The sequence below is a fragment of the Balaenoptera acutorostrata genome, chromosome X, assembly GCF_949987535.1.
Source record: "Balaenoptera acutorostrata chromosome X, mBalAcu1.1, whole genome shotgun sequence".
Classification (NCBI taxonomy): domain Eukaryota; kingdom Metazoa; phylum Chordata; class Mammalia; order Artiodactyla; family Balaenopteridae; genus Balaenoptera; species Balaenoptera acutorostrata.
Window position 1 is genome coordinate 105,079,599 of NC_080085.1, and position 10,550 is coordinate 105,090,148.

A 10,550-nucleotide genomic window follows, 5' to 3' on the forward strand; every position below is an offset into this window, starting at 1 on the left:
AAAATCTGTATGTATATTATATTCCACAGTTTTTTTTAAAGGAGGAAATGTCTGGAGAGAAGTCATTACAGTTATAGTGCTCTAAGTTGCTCACACTTTTTAAGAGGTATGTCAATATATTAACTTTAGACTTAATTAAGTATAGTGGGCTATCAAAGTCAAAATTCTATGCTTTCCCCATTACACCGTCTTCCTCTCTAGAACCAAGTAAGGAATTATTGACTTTCCAAAGTCTCCTAGGTTCAATCATGATAAGTGAACAGCCAGATTTAGTGCCTGGGCTAATTTTTGCAGTTGTCATAGCTTCTTCTTCCCGTCTTGTGAGGGTCTCCTTACAAGCATTTCAAAGTTCCCTCCAATCTCATTCTCTCCAAAGAGTTGGCTTCTCCCCTTGACCTCCAAATTACAATAGCTGAGAGGTAACAATCTTCTCTCTCATGCCCTCCCCTGAAGTTAATCACGCCTTGCCCCCTGCCCTGGGGAGGAACAGTGACATAAGTCTTGGCATACCGCTTGGAAAGGTCCCTGACTCATGATCAAAGGGATTAGACTAAGAAAGAGACCGAGCTAATGATTAAAGAGAGTTAGGGATAATGTTTCCTTGCTTCTATTCCTAGCAGTACTGTACTAGCACGGGATTGGTTCAAATTAACACCTGACTTTCTATCTGTGAAACTAGGGAGACGGATCTGTTTGGGCTAACAAAATATACTTGGGAAAAAAATGTTTTTGTTGATACCATAAGAGTGACTGACCAGAGAAGTCTGGGAATTTTTATAAATAAAATGACCACAAATATGCTTGTAAACACCATGCCGTTCCACACCATCATTCCTTTTTTTAGTTAGGTTTTTTTTTTTTTTTTGAGAACAGATTTTTGTCACTGAACAGATGCAGGCTTTGCTGGGAAGGGAAAGAGTAGAAGTGGGTTACAAGAGAAGTGTAAGGTACAGGTCTTGCCTTCAAGGTTCTTACAATCCTACTGGAGAAAAAAAATATTCAGCTAGGAGAAGGAAGAGAAAATATCTCGCTGGTTTGGAGTGCATGATCATTTCTTTATATGCCAGAGGTGAGGCTGACCTTTGAAGAAGGGGAGGAAGGTTTGTGTAGCTAATTAATTGTGAAAAATGAGGGCACTGTGTAGGTTCCTTAAAAGTGAAGGCCAACAGATTTGCTGTCAAAAACACCTTTGGGGAATTCCCTGGTGGTCCAGTGGTTAGCACTCAGCGCTTTCAACCCGGGCCCAGGTTGGATCCCTGGTCAGGGAACTAAGATCCCACACACCACGCAGTGCAGCCAAAACAAACAAACAAAGAAACAAAAACCACCTTTGGCAGCTGTATTTTCTCTTAAAGAATGTCTGTTAATGTCAGCTGGGATCTGTTCTTTCAAATCCTCAGCAGATTATAGAAGCTTTATTTCTCTGACCCTACTTTCTATCACCAGTGCTGCTGCCTGTCTTGGAAAGTAATAGGACTCCACTCCTTGGACAGTGTTCTACATCCTAGCTGGTCCACAAGTTTAGATTGACCTTTCACCTAGTTAGGGCCCAGGAGTGAAGCTGACTCCATCAAGGAAAAGTGGTAAGAGATATGCTCCTACGTGGACAGTGTTTCTCAGTGAGGCAGTGCGGATCAAATGAGGGAAATGGGGATAATGCTCTCTTCCATATGTCATGCTTTTTTGGTGACCAATAATTTCTGAGTTATCTGTTTAGTGTCAATCTCCCCAATGAAAGGGCATGCTCCATGAGGCTGTTGACCATGTCTTTTTCATTCTTTGTTGTATCACCAGCACCCAGCACAGTACCTGACACATAGTCAGTGTCCTATCAATATCTTTTAAATAAATAAATAATTAATTAGTTAAGCGGGACTTAAATCCTGACGGGATGTAGATGGAAACTAGCAAATGAGTGAGAAAAGGTGGTGAGAAATAAACTGAAGTCTTCGTTGGGAAGCCATGAAGTGACTGCAGGAACAAAACAGGAAGTGTGGAATAGTAGGGCCTTCTAGTAACAGTGGTGAGAAAGTGAGGGTGAGAGGAATGAAATTAACACTTGTTGAGCATCTTCTAGGTGTCTAGTGCTTTAACATGTATGAATTCATTTAATCTTCACAGCTCCATGAGATAGGCCATATTATAATACATGTTTTACAGGTGAAAAAGAAGAGGTTCAAAGAGGTTCAATAACTTGCTAATGATCATTATTGTGAGACAATTTCCCATGGATCTCTCATGTTTTTGCACATCTTGTGAACAGAGACACTGACTGACATGGTTCTGGACTATGTTTTCAAGGATATCTGTATAGTGAACAGCTTTGGAAGACACAGTGTCTCCCTGTGGAGCAATGGAAAGGCAAACTTACTGCCCATCATAAAAGATTCAGACTCATTAAGCTCAGTGTTGCTCTCCTGTAACACAACCCACTGCATGTGCACGTGTCACCTGGCCCTTTCTGAGTAGCTCCTATGAGACTTGGGGGCAAGGGGAACTGACACAAGAAAAAGCTTATACTCTGGCTACTACTATTGCTGACCCAGGAGTCTCATGTCTTCTGCCAGCATCCATGAAAAAAATGTGGCAGGCTAACTTGGTAGCTTGCAAGTAAGATAAAATCTCAGAACCATCACAAGTCTTGATGGTTACACAGGTGAAGTGTCAGAAGTGGGAACTGTACCCGTATCTGTTTGGCTCCAGAACCCACACTCTCTTCCCAGGATGCTGTTGCTTCCTGAGCCGTACACAGGAGTAGTTGCTGCATCGTATGATGTCATTCCTCCCTGCCCTTCTCCGATACCTATGTGTCACTAGACCTGACTTTACTTTTCAGGTTGGATGATTTGGGTGTTCCATTAAGCAGAGAAGAGGTTTAAAGTGTCTGATTATAATTGTCTTTCCCTCTGTCTCCTAAGTTAATGGAAGTCTTTAATCTATCATCCTATCTGCTTAATCGCGCTATTTGCCCAGGGTTATGGTTCTTGTAATAGTCAGGCTTTTGTCAGGCATATTCATCCTGATGAACAAAAGTTCCCAGAGGACACAACAACTGGAGCACCTTAGATACTTCATAAATAACCGGCTAGTTTTAGCTCTTTGGGGGTTATTTGCCAAGCTCTACATCAAAAAGCACTGGGCCTTCTATATCCTTGTTGGGCCACCTAGGTAGTAGTTCAGGGGGTATACAATGGTGGGATCCCAAGATCACATTTGCCACATATTTCTAACCCCAAAATTAATTGTATAAAGTGGTTTCAGTAGACATTTCTAATCTCAGGAGTCCCAAATACCCCTTTTGTTCATATAGGTCTTTTGCTCTTATTATCTACAAATTCTTTTTAGCTTCAACAATGTTGGGAGGTCAGGCAATCGTTCTCTCTGTTCACTAAAGCTGGAGCTACAGCTGCCGCTATAGCGTTGGGGAGAGGGGAAACAGGAGGCTGTGGAGGAGTGAGGCCATTCCCCCTTATCATGTCCCCAGAGGACTGCTCTACCAGAAGGCCTGATGATTTGTCTAGCATTTGCACCAGAGTGATTGCATGCTATCCTCACAACAGCCCTTTGAGGAAACAGGTCCAAAGAGTTTAAGTGACTAACTAGTCCAACATTATACTGTACATTCATAGCAGATCTGGGGCTAGAATTTCTCTCTATACCTTGTCTATTTAGTGAGTTCAGAGGCTAGTGTCCTAGTTTTCAGGTGGTAGAGGAGTAGGGTGAGGAATCTTCCTTTTGACAGCTTCTGGTCATCCTGCCATAAGACAGAATCTCCGGAGGCAAAGGGCAGGACAACGTCAATGCCTAGCCACATCATGCTTCCTTCCACAAAAGCAGGGGGGAAGGGTGGTGTAAGGACTGATGTACTGTGAAGAGCTGAGGACTGGGAGTCCTAAGGTATGACTGGACCATGAATTTTTCTTTCACCACCCTGCATCCAAAATCTACAATGTGCTGGTGCCTTTGGGTCTGAGAGTCCAGCCAGATAACCAGTTCTCCTGGTCGAATGGCCCACTGGCAGTTTCGAGCAGTAGAATTAACCTCCCCACAGCCTTCGTCTCTCCCCTTCCTGACCCCCTCTAGCAGCTGTTGCTCTTGTCTGAACAGAGGATGATTGTTTCACTTCTTGACTTCTAGGCATGGATTTACCAAGCTGGGCTCCGCTTGGGTTGGAGCCAGAGTTGATGGGAAGCAAACAGTTCAGAAAAGGGCTACATAACTTGGAGTTTCCACCATGGTGAACCAAGCAAGGAGGACTGGGGATAGGAAAGGGAGGCATTTGGGATGCAGGCATGTATGAAATAAGGAGGGTCTCGCGAAAGTAGGCTCGGGGTTTCTTTTCTTGAGCTGTATGCCTGTTTGAAGAGGCAAGAGACAAGGAAACAATTAGCTTATTTCTGTCCTGCCAGCTCCTCAGGTGAGCAGCAACATGCCCCAGAGACACTTTCTTTTTCAGTGTGGGCATTAGCAGTTCTCTAAGAACTGGGAACCTCATAGAAGGCACATTAATTTAATCCTTTTATCATAGATAACAGAGGTCTATTTAGGATACCTCAAGAAAAGAAAGATTATGATGATGATACACATAGCCTGGAAGACTCCTAGATTCCAAAGCAGCTCTAGTCCTCAGCATCACGTTCCCTTCCTCTTGTATAATGGCCCTGCTTCCCTCTGTAAGTCTGCTCTATTCTCCTCTTGCCAGGGACTAGAAAATTCTCTCCGTAGTCTATATGAACAGTTCCACAGGTTGCTGGTCTGATTGCCTTAGCTTGATACCATCAATCCTGTTGGACAGAACTCTTTGTGCCTGGCTACCTTATCTGTCACCAAATCTTGCGGCCCATTCCTGGTACAGTCAAGGTCACCCCTATGCCACAACTAGCTGGATTTGCTTTCCTGACCAGGAGGCAGTGAGCAGAGTATTGGACACGGCAGACACCGTGACTAACAGGTCTAGTACAGAGGACTTCCCCTGAAGGTTTACATCAGCCTTGGTGACAATTCACCTATGAGAGATTCATAGGTGAACACGAGAGAGACAGGGCCAGTTCTGTGTGTGTGTGGAATAGGCAGCTGCCCATGCCAGTGTTTCCCAAATCATGTTCCTCAAACCCCTGCAGGAGAGTCATCTTCGTGCTTTAAACCTTCAGATTTCTGGGCCCAACTTCAGGCTTACAGAATCAGAATTCTGGAGTCGGGATCAGAGAATCTGCATAGGTAACAAGCTCCCCACATGACTCTGTGTCCACTAAAGTTGAGGACCTCTGTTCTATATTCTTCAAGCTTCATTTGAGTTGTTGCCTCTTTCTTATAGTTCTTCTCCTGCTATCTCTGTTTAGCAAAATCCTGCCCCAACCCTGGAGGCCAAGCTCAGGTGTAGCTGCCTTCATGGAGCTTTCCCTGATTTCATGTCTCCTTAACTCCAACTATCTCCTGATGCTATGCAGTAGGGGATATTAGGCATCTAAGAACCGGGGTGCAAGGGAGTGTTGAGGCTATGAGAAGGCACATGTGGGATGGAGCTGTAGGAAAGAATTTATGTTTTGCTCCCAACTTTTTGTTTGGAAAAATCTGAAAGTAAACTATGATAAATAACAGCATATCCTTCACCTGGAAATTAACATTTTAGATTTGCACATATGCTCTCTCTCCATACACACATACACACATGTAATAAAAACATGTATGTGTTTGGCTACAACATTTGAAATTAACTTTCAGGTATCATGCCACTTTGCACCTAAATACTTCAGCATGTATTTCCTACAAACAAAAGCATTCTCTCATTCTCTTGCATAATAATAACACCATCTCACATCCAAGACATGTAACATTGATAGAATAATATTATTCAATATTGAGTCCATATCAAAATTTCTCAAATTATCTCCAAAACATCCTAGCTGTTTGTGTTGATACAGGATTCAGTCAAGAATCATGGATTTCATTTGATTGTCTTTTCTTTTTAGTCTCTTTTAATCTAGATTCTAGAACAGTACCTTTGGCTTTTTTTCTTAATGATACTGATATTTTTGAAGAGTCCAGGTCCTTTGTCTTGTTTACAGTCTGGATTCGTCTGATTGCTTCCTTATGATTAGATTCATATTAAACATCTTTGGCAAGAATACTACAGAAGTAATGTTGTTTACTTCCCATTGTGTCACATCAGGAGGTTCACATGCAATTGCCCTGTTATTGGTGATGCTAAATTTGATCACTTATGTAAGGTGGTGTCTTCTAGAACTCTTCATTGCAAAGGTAAATTTTCCCTTTGAAATTAATAAGTAATCTGCGGAGTAATCGGGAATGAGCACATTTAACAAGCTCTTATGGTGATTCTTGAGTGCACTGAAGTTTGAACTGCTGTTTTACATGGTGTGATGTGAATGAGGGTCCTCCAAGGCCTTATCTGCCTCCAAAATACCTCAGGCTTAGCATGTCTGCCTTCACATTTCACCTCTCACTCCACCTCCAAATACCCTCTCCCTCTTGCCTGGCCCCAAATCCCTAGCATGAGAGACATTAGTAGGCCAGATGGGGGCATTGCCTACAACCCGAGGGAGCTTTCTCCCCTACTCTGGTCATTGGCCTTGTGAGGAAGCGCCCTTGAAACGGACAAGGTATTTTTGTTTGTTTGGTTTGTATTATTATCAATAATAATAATGATAATAATAATTGAGTGAACTAAGTCAAGCACTGTACATAAATTACATCATTTGATCCTATGCCAATCTGATGATTTTACAGATGGGAAAACTGAGGCTCAGAGAAGTGAAGTAACTTCTCTAAGGTTACACAGCTATTAAGAGTGGGAACTGGATTCAAATCCAGTACCACTTATAAAGCCCATGCTTTTAACACTAAGCTATATACTCCCTAATGAGCAATAATTCCACCCAACTTCAGAATTCTCTTGCCATTTTCTTCTGAAGAGTTCTAGGCCCACAGCATTCCTGAGAGTGAGGAAGCAGGGACACTGGACTTATTATCTTTAAAGGTGGAGAGATGGTTTAATAGAGAAATCAATTGGCATTCCTGTGGTCTTACAGCAAGTGAGTAACCAAGCAGGGATGTTGATGGAGAGACCTTAAGCTCTTGCTTATGAATTTGATTTTGATTTAAGAGGCAGCTGAGAGCCACTGTGATTTCTGACTGGTGCTTGCTGAATCCAGAGTGGGTTCAGGTTGGATTAATATCATTGTCCTTTGTGTGGGGAAATGCTGCTGCTTGATAATAAACAGGCTTGCAGGCTTTGGTGGAAAAGACTGGTGTTGCCTAACAGCCCCTTTCTGTGCTTTGCACACTTGGTTGACTGTCTTTATGTTTACAGCTCTCTGTCCAGCCTGTCACAGGGGAAAATGCTACCTCTTAGATTCTAGTTAGCTCAAGAAAACCTCTTCCTCTCACCCTACACCCTCCATTCCCAATAAACAGAAAGAAAAACCTTGTAAAGGTGCTCTGAATTTGTGTAGCCCACAGTTTTCTCTAGTCTGCCAGTTCTCCCATGAGGATGCCCAGTCAAATGCTGCAGTGAAATGGAAAAAAAAACCCCACAAAAACCAAGACTCTCTCCTGCTAGCAAGAGTCATTTGTAATTTGGGGGGTTATTGACCGATTTATCTTTAGTTTCAGGTTGCCCATTTCTTAGCAACAGGGGTGTCAGGAAAATACCTCTGCACCTGTTGCAAGGTTTCATCTATGGCTGGAGATAGACACAGACAAACACATATAGAGTATCATCCCAATTTTAGCATTTGCACTGTTAAAGCAAGCACATGTGCATATAAAGTATCACCCAAGTTTAGCATATGTCCTGATAAATTAAACAACATCATATATAGACACAAAAGATTTCAAAATTGGAAGAGTCCTAAGAGGTCATCTAGCAAACCCTCCATCCTACTCTTCACCCCTGGCTGTGCACGCTTAGAACATCTTAGAACATCTCTATACTGAGAGACCAAAGTTTGGGCAGCTCATGTGACAGGTTACTTACTAAGTTTCAGAGGCAGCTGGTCTCTGTGACCAGCTTTTTTTTTTTTTTTAAACAAGGGGCTTTGAGAAAATAAAGTGAAATCCATCCTCCTAGTAACTTCTAGCTTTTGGGGGCTGCTCCCTTCCACTGGAGTCACGAAGAACGAGGGATCGCCTTTTCTACCCAGGCCCTTCCCCCTGACCCTAGAGAGACTGAAACTTCCAGCACCACAGTTCCCAGCCAGGACCTTCTCTGCAGTGACCCTTCTCCCCTTCTGACTGCTCCCTTTGGATGGCATGTGTCTCCAAGGTTCATTCTCCTGGTGGGTGCTGTCCCACCTATATTGCTCTGCTTCTCCCTGCCCACCAAGCAAGCGCAAAACTCCTGGGAGGCTGGGCCTCTGCCAGCCCACTGCAGTGCCATCACTCCGCTTGCCAAAAGCCATCTGATGCGTCAGGTGAGCAAGTGGTTAGAGAGGTACATTGGGTTTCTGAGAGGCACTAGTCTAGCTAAGGCAGAAACAGGCTCGAACTTAATAATCTGCTCATCACACACAGTAAGAGACACCCTGACTTATTCAAAGACACCGTGGGTGGTGCAGAGGATGAATAAGCATGATTCACTGCCACTCTGGCACCCGGGGCATGAAGAATAATAAAACCCAAAGAATTGTAGCCGCCTGAGTAGTAAATTAAGAGATCCGGGGCTCAGCTAGACTCTCGACATCAATGTTACCATGGCAATAATGGGCCCCAGCATTCAGCAGCTATTACAGAGCAGGCATCTAATAGGCTAGTCTATGTCACAGCCAAAGCCCAAGGGGCTAGCAAAGAAGACCAATTAGCATATCCATTCATTAGGGGCCTCTGCACACTTCTTCTCTTAATTCCAATTAGTTGTTTGTTTGAACCAACGTCTCTTGCCTGCATTATACTCATTAGTGCCTTTTAGCCACTGGAAATAGGCTTGAAACTCCACAAGGACCTCACTATTTCCCAAGCCTTCATTGTTTCCCTAGGGGGTCTAAGCTTATATAGTCACCAACTTAGAGCCCTCAGTCCCTCGAAATGAAAGCATCGCTCACTGTACAACTGTACTCGACAGACGGAAACTCTGCTCAGGAATGTGATGTGCTAAGGGTTCTTCCTGGAACTCAGTGAAATAAGGATCTGGGGCCATTATCTGGACCATTCAGGTCAAAGAAACCCTCTGGCCTTAGCCAGTGAGCCTGCTGGCCACGCTTGCTGGCCACTACTCAGAGGCTAGCTGTTCAGGAGGGGAACTTTGGGCACTGGGGACCATACTGGCATCATCAAAGTCGAGCAGTAGCTGTTCCAGCTTGAAGGATTGCCCTTCAAGGTCCAGCCCAAACCCCGCCTATTCTGGGAAGCCTTCCCTGATCTTTGCGGTCCCAAATGAGTTTCCCCTCCTCCACAAATTTTGAAGATGACACCCTATGCTGGGCAGCCTTCATGGGCAGCCTCAGGTCCTAGGCCAGCCTGGAGTTTCCTCACCTGTGACTTCAGAGTCCTCAAGGTCACTACTGCTGGAAGGGACTGGGGTTCTAGAGAGCACTCAGCAATGCTTGGGTGACTCCAACAGCAAACAACTCTTAAGCTCCACTGCACATGACCTCCTAGAGACTCCCTGAAGACTTAGCCAATCCCTAGGCAGGGAAAGTACATAACCGCTCTTTGATGGCTCTGGGACACTCCCCCTCACACACACACACACACACACACACACACACACACACACGATTGTGTAAATAGCCCACAGGAATAGATGCCTTAAACTAGCCCCTCTCAGAAGCAAAGAATCTCTCAAAAGTGCTACCTTCTCTTCCTTCCTTTGGGAACAGGAGAACCCAGTCCATAAGACTCTTTCTGTTCCCCATCAGCCACCAGGTGGTTTTCCTGAGGCAGGCAACCAGGAAAAGGGGCTTATAGAAGCAGCTGCTAACATCTGTGCACAAGGACTGGCCATATAGTTTTAGGGACTTGAATCATTTGCCTTTGAACTTGCTATCAAGTTCAAAGCCTCTCCTGTCTCCCTCCTCTCTTGCCTCTGTAGCCACTGCTTCATTTGCAGCCCCATTGGCCACTTCTGGCTCCAGTCTGCTACACTGTTAAGCAGATTGCTTTTTTCCAAAGTTGGCAGGAATGGTTTCTCCTTTAGTCTTTTGAGTGTGAGCTCATACAGATTTCTGTCTTTGAGATCCTATGGGATTTTGTTATTTTACCCCACCCAACAGCTGGCATTCCAGAAGGCAGCCTGGGCTATAGTCAAAATACACTGCAAATATATTAAGGATATGGCAAACCCCAAATTACCCAGAATGCTAGGGAACGAGAGATTCTGGAGAATGGAACATTTCGTTACCTGAGTTCACATTGCTCCAAATCCTCTTTTATCTCCCAGTCTTAGTTTTTTCTCCCAGCTTTATTGAGATATAATTGACATACAACATTACGTAAGTTTAAGGTGTACAATGTGATTTTATACACATATATATGTGTATATATGTGCAATATATATGATACACATATATATTACAAAATGATTACCACCATAG